Source organism: Micrasema longulum, unplaced genomic scaffold (genome assembly GCF_059751315.1).
Source record: "Micrasema longulum isolate JH-2025_06_02 unplaced genomic scaffold, ASM5975131v1 h1tg001021l, whole genome shotgun sequence".
Lineage (NCBI taxonomy): Eukaryota > Metazoa > Arthropoda > Insecta > Trichoptera > Brachycentridae > Micrasema > Micrasema longulum.
The window spans coordinates 613519-623653 of NW_028278209.1; the positions used below are offsets into that span (position 1 = coordinate 613519).

Below are 10135 nucleotides of genomic sequence, written 5' to 3' on the forward strand. Positions count from 1 at the left end.
GTATATTGTTAGGAGAATGGAGAATGGAGAATGGAGAATGGAGAATGGAGAATGGAGAATGGAGAATGGAGAAACGAGAATGGAGAATGGAGAATGGAGAATGGAGAATGGAGAATGGAGAATGGAGAATGGAGAATGGAGAATGGAGAATGGAGAATGGAGAATGGAGAATGGAGAATGGAGAATGGAGAATGGAGAATGGAGAATGGAGAATGGAGAATGGAGAATGGAGAATGGAGAATGGAGAATGGAGAATGAAGAAAGAAGAATTATGAATGATGAATAAAGAATAAACCTGCGGATTCTGGATTTTAGGAAAAAATCTAAAGAAAGACCTTACCGTCCCGAAATAAGAGCATTTCGGTTGCCTTTCAGTATCTATCATCTGGAAAAGCTGTTAATGTGCGTTGCCACATCTTGCATTCACTTTTGACATTGTTATATTATTTTATCCATAACTCATTTGTGTAAATGGATGTGGAATCAGCCTTAATAAATAGTGCTTAATTTATCCAAAGAAACAATAATTTATTTATTTTTTTCAAAAACCCTTCAATTTTAATTTCTGTATTTTAAAATCACACGTGCACTTTCCATTATGTTGTATTCTGAATTGGGATACAACATAATAAGTTGGGAGTCAACAAAGGAATTTTGAAACTTACTGATTTTACCAAATTACAACGGGGATGGAGAACATTTTAGAGAAGGAAATATGGAAGTCTAGACATTTACAGGGCTTATGACCTGTCATTGGCTGGTTTAAGTGGCTACTTTGCCCACTGTGTAACATTCACCGTTTTGCCTATGCTTGAACATCCATATTTCTTCAATTCTTCCACCTGTTGGTTTTAGTGAAGTTAAAGAGCTGAAACCTTTATTGTTTTGAAGAGATTCATCTGATTGAATTATTTCACATGCCAAGTAACGCCTGAAAACATTTTTGTAATTTTACTGATTAATAATAATAATAATAATAATCATGGTTTAATAACAAAAAATTACAATTGCTTTATCTACTACATACATAAATAAGTAATAGTCTAGTCTGCCTAACTAGGTACAACCTGTTTTAAGTCAGACATTTTAATGCAAAAATAAACAATAACATTACTACCTACAAGTGAATTTATTATATAGTTATACTATTTATTATTTAAGAATGTTTTTGGATAAATTTTCCGATTTTCTCTGTGAAACTAGCGCCTTTGATTTACACAGTCAACGTTTTAATGAAGTCATCCGCCGCCCCTTGACGGCCGCTAGGTGACAGTACCGCTTTCCTAGGAAACCATAGCTTTACAGCTACTAATTATTTATATCGGGAAAATTGCCAAACTTAAGCTAGAACTCATAAATGACGATCATTTTTTAAAATAAAACAATGTTTAATTGGAATAAATTAAAAGTGATTTATTATACCTATATAAGTTATCCGATATAGTTGTTACTGGTGGCGTCCATAACTCCCCTTATAAGAATAATTGATTCAACATATATTTTATTTGCTAAAAATCTACATTGCGCATGAATCAATTATTTTCATCGGAGCATTTCTGACATTTGTAAGTTAGGTTTGGATTGATTAGCAGTTTGATTTATTTGTACGCTTGCATTTACAACTGGTGCATTTTGATATGGATTATACGCGTGCGGGTATGTCATCTGTCCATTTGGGTATGGCGTTTGTACATTTGGGAATGGCATCTGTACATTTGGGTACGGCGTTTGTACATTTGGGTACGGCGATTGTACATTTGGGTACGGCGTTTGTACATTAGAATATGGCGGTGGTGGCGTTTGTGCATTTGAATACGGCATTTGCATATTTGGGTTAGGCATTTGTGCATTAGGGTACGTCATTTGTACATCGGGTGGAAACTGTGTCTGAAGATATGGATTTGGGATTGCCTGGGGTTGAATTATGTTCTTTGATACCATTTCACGGAGGTAATTACTTACCACAGCTATAAAATATACTTTGATTGCTGAAAAAAATTAAACATGTCAAATTTCCTTTTCGGTTTACTGTTGTTACTTTCGTCTTACGTTATACATATATATATATTTATAAAATACACAGAGACAGCTTATAGTGACAAAACCAAGAACAGCCTATGTATGTCTGTGAACTTAGCCCCACTCGCTTGAAAATCTATTTTGAGTCGAGGCACTTGTAAAGTATTCATAAAATAAACAATACCTTCAAGAAGGGAATATGGAAGTCTAGGCATTTACAGGGCTTGTGACCTGTCATTGGCTGGTTAAAGTGGCCATTTTACACACTGTGTAACATTGACTATTTTTTATATGTTAGCACATCCATATTTAATGACTCCCGAGGGGGTGAAATCCAGTCTTTTGTCTACAAACATTTGGACAAACTCAAATATTGTATACAACTGGTCCAAGAAGAAGTTTAAAAATTGGAAAAAAAAAATTGGCGTTGGCGTTGGTATGTGAAATAATTAGTCAGATGAATCTTTTCACAACAATACAGGTTTCAGCTCTTTACCTTCACTGAAATCAACAAATGGAAGAATTGAAGAAATATGGATGTTCTAACATAGGCGAAATGGTAAATGTTTCACAGTGGGTAAAGTGGCCACTTAAACCAGCCAATGACTGCTCATAAGCTCTGTAAATCCCTAGACTTCCATATTCCCTTATTGAAAGTATTCTCCATCCCTGTTGTAATTTGTTGTTCTTATGATCGTTAAGTTCTCTCCAAAATGAACGTATTTATGCAGAAAGCAGCCAGTTCACAATTTAAAAAAAAAGGGGATATTGATGTTATCGGGTGCAGTAAGATCAATTATATGTTCTGCTAAAAACAGCCAGACCGCTTTTATACAAAAACACTATAATAATCAACTTCTGAAAATGGTGTCAATCACAAAAACGGCATTTCTCAATTTGCAGAAAACACCCACAGCACTAGAAAAATCTTATAGTACTTTAAAAATCTTGTTAATTAATTAGATTCTTGTTTGTTATACAAAAAAAAACTTATATACTCATTGTTTATTATTTGTTAAAGTCAAAGACATTCTTACTGTTGTATAGGCTTGATTATTCACTATTTTTACAAAGGTACTATTTTTACAAAGGTACTATTATCTCAGTTTCAATTTTCTATGGCTGGCTGCTTTCTGCATAACTACGTTCAAATATATCTCGAGTAAATATGTATGTTTTTAATATTAAAACTTAATGATAAAGGTAGGTACGTTGTACCAAATACATAATAAAATTATATAATTACCAAGATAAAGTATGGCGTAAAAAATGCCTAGGAAACCCAGTGAATTTTCATGAACCGAAAAATTTATAGCCGCAAATACAGTAGGACATACGAAGTTGAAAAATGACGCTAGAATTGAGAAAACTAGCCAAAATACTAGAAGTGGCCTTGATTCCTGAAAACAAACGTACAAGCATTAATGAAGAGATTAATTAAAAACTGGACTGGAATGTTTAACGATCTCGCGGGGATATAGAACACTTTTCTACCACGAGCACGTAATTTACGTACTAAGCCAGAGGTCGGCAAACTTATTAGTCAAAAGAGCCAAGGATCAGCAGTACAAAAATTAAGATTTCTTTTGCGAGCCAGATGTATTTTCGTATAAAAACGTTTCCTCAAAGCCAACGGGCCTAATTATGTGGTCAAAGATTTGCGTATTTTTCTCTCTATTTCAACTAAAAATTCTTTGAATTGGCGATAATTGACCAATTTTGTTGACAATCTTGATTACCAATTCCAAAATGTTGCATTTTTCTGGAGACGTCTTCGCACAAAGCACTTCTTGGTGAATGATGCAACGACAAACAAGTATCTCGTGATAATAGAAACAGAACCTTTTTTCTTTCCGGTCACACTTTTTGTCCCATCTGTTGAAATTGAAACAATTTTATCGAGTGTAAGATAATGTTTCTCTGTCCATTTAATGACAGTGTTTGCAATATCCTCGCTACGTGTTTGATCTTTCAATGGCAATGATCCTAAAAGTTCTTCATTAGGACTCGTTGACAAAATAAGCGAGAGTAAAACTTGAGTTGTGTGAGCCGCACTCAAAGAGCCACATGCGGCTCGCGAGCCGCGGTTTGCCGACCACTGTACTAAGCTAACGCTTAATTAACTTGAGGATGGGGTAGCACATAATATCCCCACAGCATCGTCTTTGGTTTACATAAAATCTACAGTGTATTTTTATGTGATTCGGGTTTTTTCTCTTCTCACATACTTTTATATTTATATGCTTATAACTGCTAGAAATAATCCCTGGTTCAATTACGACAATAACATATACTAGTATATAATAGTATACGGCCCGGTAAATCGTATCACCTCCACATGATGACAACTGAACGGACACAGTAACTTCTGGTGACAGCGGTCATCAAGCGGAGATACCATATTTCGTAAGGACATGTTATCATTAATTAATTTTAGTAGTTTAAAAAATATGTTATCAGATGGTTGTAGAACTCTGAACTATTATTTGGTTCCTCGCTTTTTTAATTTCTGACTTTAACATTTCGTGTAAAAATATTAGAGATGCACCGAATATTCGGTAATTATTCGTATTTGGCGGGGTTTTATTTGTTCAGTTTTCGAAATAATATTCAGTTGAGATGCCGAATATTAAATTACTTACGGTGGACACATATTAGGCCAGCGAATGTTGATGTTGATGCATTGCCCCTTTTTCAGCTTTCAATGACAACAGCTGGAGGCGCGATGCAGAGGCCTGGGTGAAGATCTATGCGACATCCCATCGGTGATAGGTAATAAAGAACTCACACGAGAGGTAGTATCATACATGATCAATATAGCGCAGGAAATTGGTAAAATAAACAAAAGTAGGGAACAAAATGCCGAATACTCCTCTAGTGGAACGGAAGACCTGTTGACTACTGCCAACAGGCCGGCTTCTCTTGAAGACTTTTAAGTGGTTTCCTCTCCACGTGAGCAAATGCTGAGAAGTTCCTGATTAGCCCACATTAATATATCCCTCCTGATCCCAATAGTTTAGATACATTTTAAGATATTTAATTGCAGAAAAATCCACTTTTTTTAAATATAAACCTTGTATATTATAAGCAAGGTAAATAATAAAGCATCTCCAATATAAAAAAATATATATAAAAAAAAGGCCAGCGAATGGGACCGCATGCAAGCGGAAGTTTGTGAATTTATCCAAATTATATAAACATAATATTATAAGGGTATGTCGTCTCGTCTGTTTAGTGTAGTCATCATGTGCTTTTTAAGGTAGATTCCCGTCGCCCATTACTTTGGATATAAAACGATCGATAAAAGAGGTTTTTTTGTGTGGAATGGGTTATCAGCTCTGCCATCATTATTGTCATGCAGAATCTATTGGCCTGCCAAAATTTACAAAATGTGTTGTGTGGGTATATGTTCGCTGTACCAAAGATCTTATTGATTGCATAATGGTATAATGCTACCAATTATTGATTTTTTTCCCAAAATAAAATGAGTTTGCATGCCATATATCGCATCGGGGGTTGCGTGAGTTGGGATTTTAATAGGAGTTTTTCATTTGTTCTGTTGTCATTCATAATTAGTTAAACTATTTTTTTAATGATAATAATTAGAATGCCGTCTTATAATACTATCTAATAATACATATCTCAGAACTGTATGAAATTTGAAGTAACATAATAAAAACAAAAGTGTTATATTATTTTTCATAATTATTATTACGATATTGTGTTATTACTGAGCACTTGAACACCCACCTTGATTATTCCGATGATTAGAACTATATCCACAAAGATAACGATTGAACTAAACGATGCCATTGCAATGTAAACCCCTACGAAAGGGCTCACACTTGAAATCACCATATGATCGCCAAAATCTTCCTTCATGATCGTAGTCGCGTATATTGTAGAAATTATGAATACCGAAAGAGCGATTGCCTGAAAATAAAAACAAAATATTTAATATATATTATTTATTTCTTTGTGAAGCAATAAAGCTAAAGCAAATGTGACAAATGAATTATACAGAAATACATCTTATATACCTAATATAATGTATAATTCCAGTACTCCTATATAAGTGCAAATTTTAGCTCTCGGACTTCGGCGTTAGTAATGAAATCAAATCACCTTATTACCTAATATTCTCCTCAAGCACTTACTCTCAGAACTCAAAGTTTGGTGTTTTGAGTTTTTGTAAGGTGCGTAAGTGTTCCTTAGGACTCTAAAAGCATCTCCTCCAAAGACCCCACCAAAGTTAGCTGTTATAGAATTTATAGAACTATACCCCCCCCCTCCCCATGACTATTTATTTTTATTCTTTTTCACAAAAAAAGGTTAGAGCTAGGGGAAAACTGTGACAAGTAAATATCATAAAATTATCTACAAAACGATACCTTTTCCGTGTACGCATAATTCAAGTACAACGGACATTTGATTGGAAAAAAATTAAGAAATTCGGAATATTTTTGAACCTATGAATCCTATAAAAACGGATAATGTGGAAAGTGACATTAGAGCGATTGGCCTGGCAAACTGGAGAAGAGCCGCGGGGTGCAGGGACGAATGGAGACAAATTCTGGAGGAGGCCAGGGCCCACAACGGGCTGTAGCGCCACTGATGATGACTTTTAGAGTCCTGAGGAACGCTTGTGCCGAAAATCAAAACCACAGTATTTTTTAGGTTGAAGATTATTTTTCTGGGCTATTATTAGATGTTATTATATCATATTGAGTTTAAAATGTATGTGGTTAAAGGTATTTCGACTGTTTGATATAAATTTAGACCTACCGAAAAAATATCAACCATCCACTGTATATATTTCTAATTAGAAATATTGACAAAATTGTATCTTCGCTCACTCTGGTTATACAATAATATTATTAAATATACGAAATTGTAATATATTTTATAATACTGTGTTTTTTATTTTATTTAGTTTGTATTATATTTGAAACATTGAAAATGGAAAAAATCGTCATTTTCAACCATTGTTTCTAAAAAAAATATTACAAATACACATTTATATAATACATACCATGTCACAAATTCCTATGATAAAAGACCCCTTTTTTAAGCTGTATACATTGCAGCATTGTAGCATTCGGCACATTTTTAATAATTATGTAGGCAACTGAAAATAAAGTTCTAAAATGTTGGTTACAATTCGCTATATTATGTAGTATAAGAAAAAATCCATTTTTAAAAAATATAAAGGTTCATGCACTGTTGATCATTTTAACTTTACGAAATAAAAAATATCGAATGCTACGATTCGTATACCAATTCAGTGCCCTATGAACCATTAGATGCGGATAACGGAATGGGGGATTATCATTCAAATAAATAACTCGTTCATTGTGACATTAAAAAAAAAATTGCTGTGAGGAATAAATCTGTATATACAAGGCAAAGTTTGTATGTGTGTCCTCAATATAGACTGAATAACTACTCGACCGATTTACGTGCGGTTTTCAGCGAAATGCAGATCTTTGCCATGAGCATATTTATAGCTCTTAAAATCTCCAATTTATTAAGTAGCAAAAAGTTAGGAACGTAAATGTTTTTTTTATCGTTTTCCAGGGCTGCATTCCCCAAGAATGCATATACAAAAAAATGAAAAGATGTCATTTAGTTTAAAAACAACATTCGTTTTTTATGGATCCTAATTAAATTATTTCCTTAAATTCCTTATAATTTCTACCCATTTATTTCTATATCCTGGATTTATTGTTATACTAAAAAAATATACAATAATAATATCAATACATTTTCTAAAATAGCATTCCTAAATAAAATGCACCCCTGTTTTTTTTTCCTTTGTTAGGGCCTTCCACCAAAACATGATAACATCAGGCAAAAACAAGTTACATATATTAACAAATTAGTATTGAAAATAACATTAAAACAACACAAACAGAATAGAATAACAATATATACACAAACAATAGACAGCAAAATAATATTTGTAATAATAACCCTGAGACCTCTTGCATGGTAGACATTCGCGCTGACCATGCCACCACGAGGCTGATAAGTATCTAGGTAACCTACTTATAAATAAAAAGGTTCACCTTTTTTTGTACGTTTATCTGAACGGTTTTTACACGCTTTTACCACACAGCCAAGCATTTCGGTTTCGAATTCAATGTCAAGCTCCTGTCAAAACCTAGTTGGTGGTCAAAGGACGACTAAATACGCGTAGGGCAGGACTGAGCGTTTGGGCATGAGTTAAGTGTAATAATTTTAGAGGGTTCCGGGTGCGTCTATGTGTATTTATATGTCGACGGTTTTATTAAAGAACACCGATCCTGTTTCTATGGTTACATAAAAGCATCATGAAGTAAAGTTTTGTAAGCATACTTAATAATGTTTAATCACTCCGTGGTCCGACTTTTCTTCATACAAACGTATTCCCGTATTTCCTCTCTGGATTATGGCACTAGAATAGTGATTTTTTACACACTATACATTGTTTTGTTTTTTTTTTAATTGTTTATTATGGGAACAAGAATCGTCCATAAAATAAAAATGAACCGTTTCATCTGCTGTCTTCGGACGCACGGTATATATAATACAACTATTTTTGAAAAATGCAAAACGTCCCGCTACAGAAAATTTTATTCTGAAACTCAAAAAAATAATGAAATCGGTTCAGTTTTGAGGTGCGGAAAACGGGACAACGAAACGTCGGGTTTGTCTACATTCAGTTGTCTTTTTCGCCCAGTATTGGGGAGGCATTTGCAAGACAGTGACAGAAAAACTGTTCGAATACTTATTTATCAAAATTCTCAGTCTTCACAATTTATGTAAACCCAAACACAAAAAAAATGCATATGTACAAACAAGTATCTAATTTGGACTAAATACAATAACTGATATCAAACTTTCGATTGTGTTCGTTTAATCTATATGTACTAAAACCTAGCTATTGCTATTGCAAAGCATTACCGGGTTCAGCTTGTTTATTATATTATTTGAATATAACTCATTAAAACTGTAGATAGAATGCGTGAACTGTCTGAGTGTTAAGATAAAAAAAAACAACCTACCTCTTTTCTTACACCAAAACAACACTATTTCATCTGTCTACATTTGTGAACATTTTATTAAGTATTCTGCTGTCACCTGTCCATTTTCGTAGAAAAAAAATATCGCTACTTCTTGTGTTCTGACTAAAATTATTTTTCATTTTATTGATTATATTTTCTTGATATAGTATCCTTATCTCAGAAAGATAATGTATCATATCGCAGATCAGGGTTCCTGTTATTGTGTTAGAATTGATTTATAATTTTAAAATAAACAATTATATGTATCATCTATTAGAAATTCATTTACTAACGTATTCGTTTTCCTTATCCGCTTCTACTTATGAATTAGAAAACTATTATACTACCCATAGATGGGGTCTGCGTTCAAGGCGCACGCTTCGCCAAATAAACTGAAAAATCGTCTTCGACTGCCTTCCAGGACGACGGGAGTCCCCAGCTGTGAAAAAGAGGCAATTTAAGTTCAGGCTCTTCTGAGGCATCCTCAGCACTTGTCTTAGCCAGGTCCAGGGCCGCACTCTCAAGACACTTTTTATAGGAGGCTGCTGTGTCCGTTCTCGGACTTCAATGTTAGTATTGAAATTGAACCACCGTATACCTAATATTCTCTTCAAGCACTTTCTCTAAAAATTTGGTGCTTCGAGTTTTGGTAAGGTGCCAGGATTAGCACCCATATAGGAATACTACCATTCTCCAATTAACAAATCTATGTCACAATAATAAAAATATGGATCCATTTTCAACTACGTTTTTTGTTGTTTTCACAAAAATATACTTTTCAAAAGTACAGGTACAGCGGGATTCGAACCCGAAACTTTATCTAGGTATCCCACTACAACGGTATTACAAGTCCATCTAATTTACTTATTTTAATCATTAATAGGAATCTCGCGTTACGTATAATATTGTGTTGTTATTTTTATCTCGTGGAAACTAAAAAACCTGCTTAAATTTCAAATCAAAGTCGATGGTTATTTTTGGTTCCTTTCCATTATCATTAAAAAAACGTGCCCTTGGTTATTTCTTATTGTCTATAGTAAAATATTAAAATTGAATTATTGTTCATTTCC

General features: G+C 33.8%; 1 long non-coding RNA gene across 1 annotated transcript; it reads right to left on the reverse strand.

The window, feature by feature from the left end:
- Positions 1-1220: 1220 nt before the first annotated feature.
- LOC148277510 (uncharacterized) lies at positions 1221-9200 on the reverse strand. The gene is made up of 5 exons (XR_015823451.1): positions 9066-9200; positions 7052-7147; positions 5770-5952; positions 3266-3419; positions 1221-1988 (listed from the first exon to the last, which is right to left on the reverse strand). It is a non-coding gene; the product is annotated as an uncharacterized LOC148277510 (long non-coding RNA).
- Positions 9201-10135: the final 935 nt, after the last annotated feature.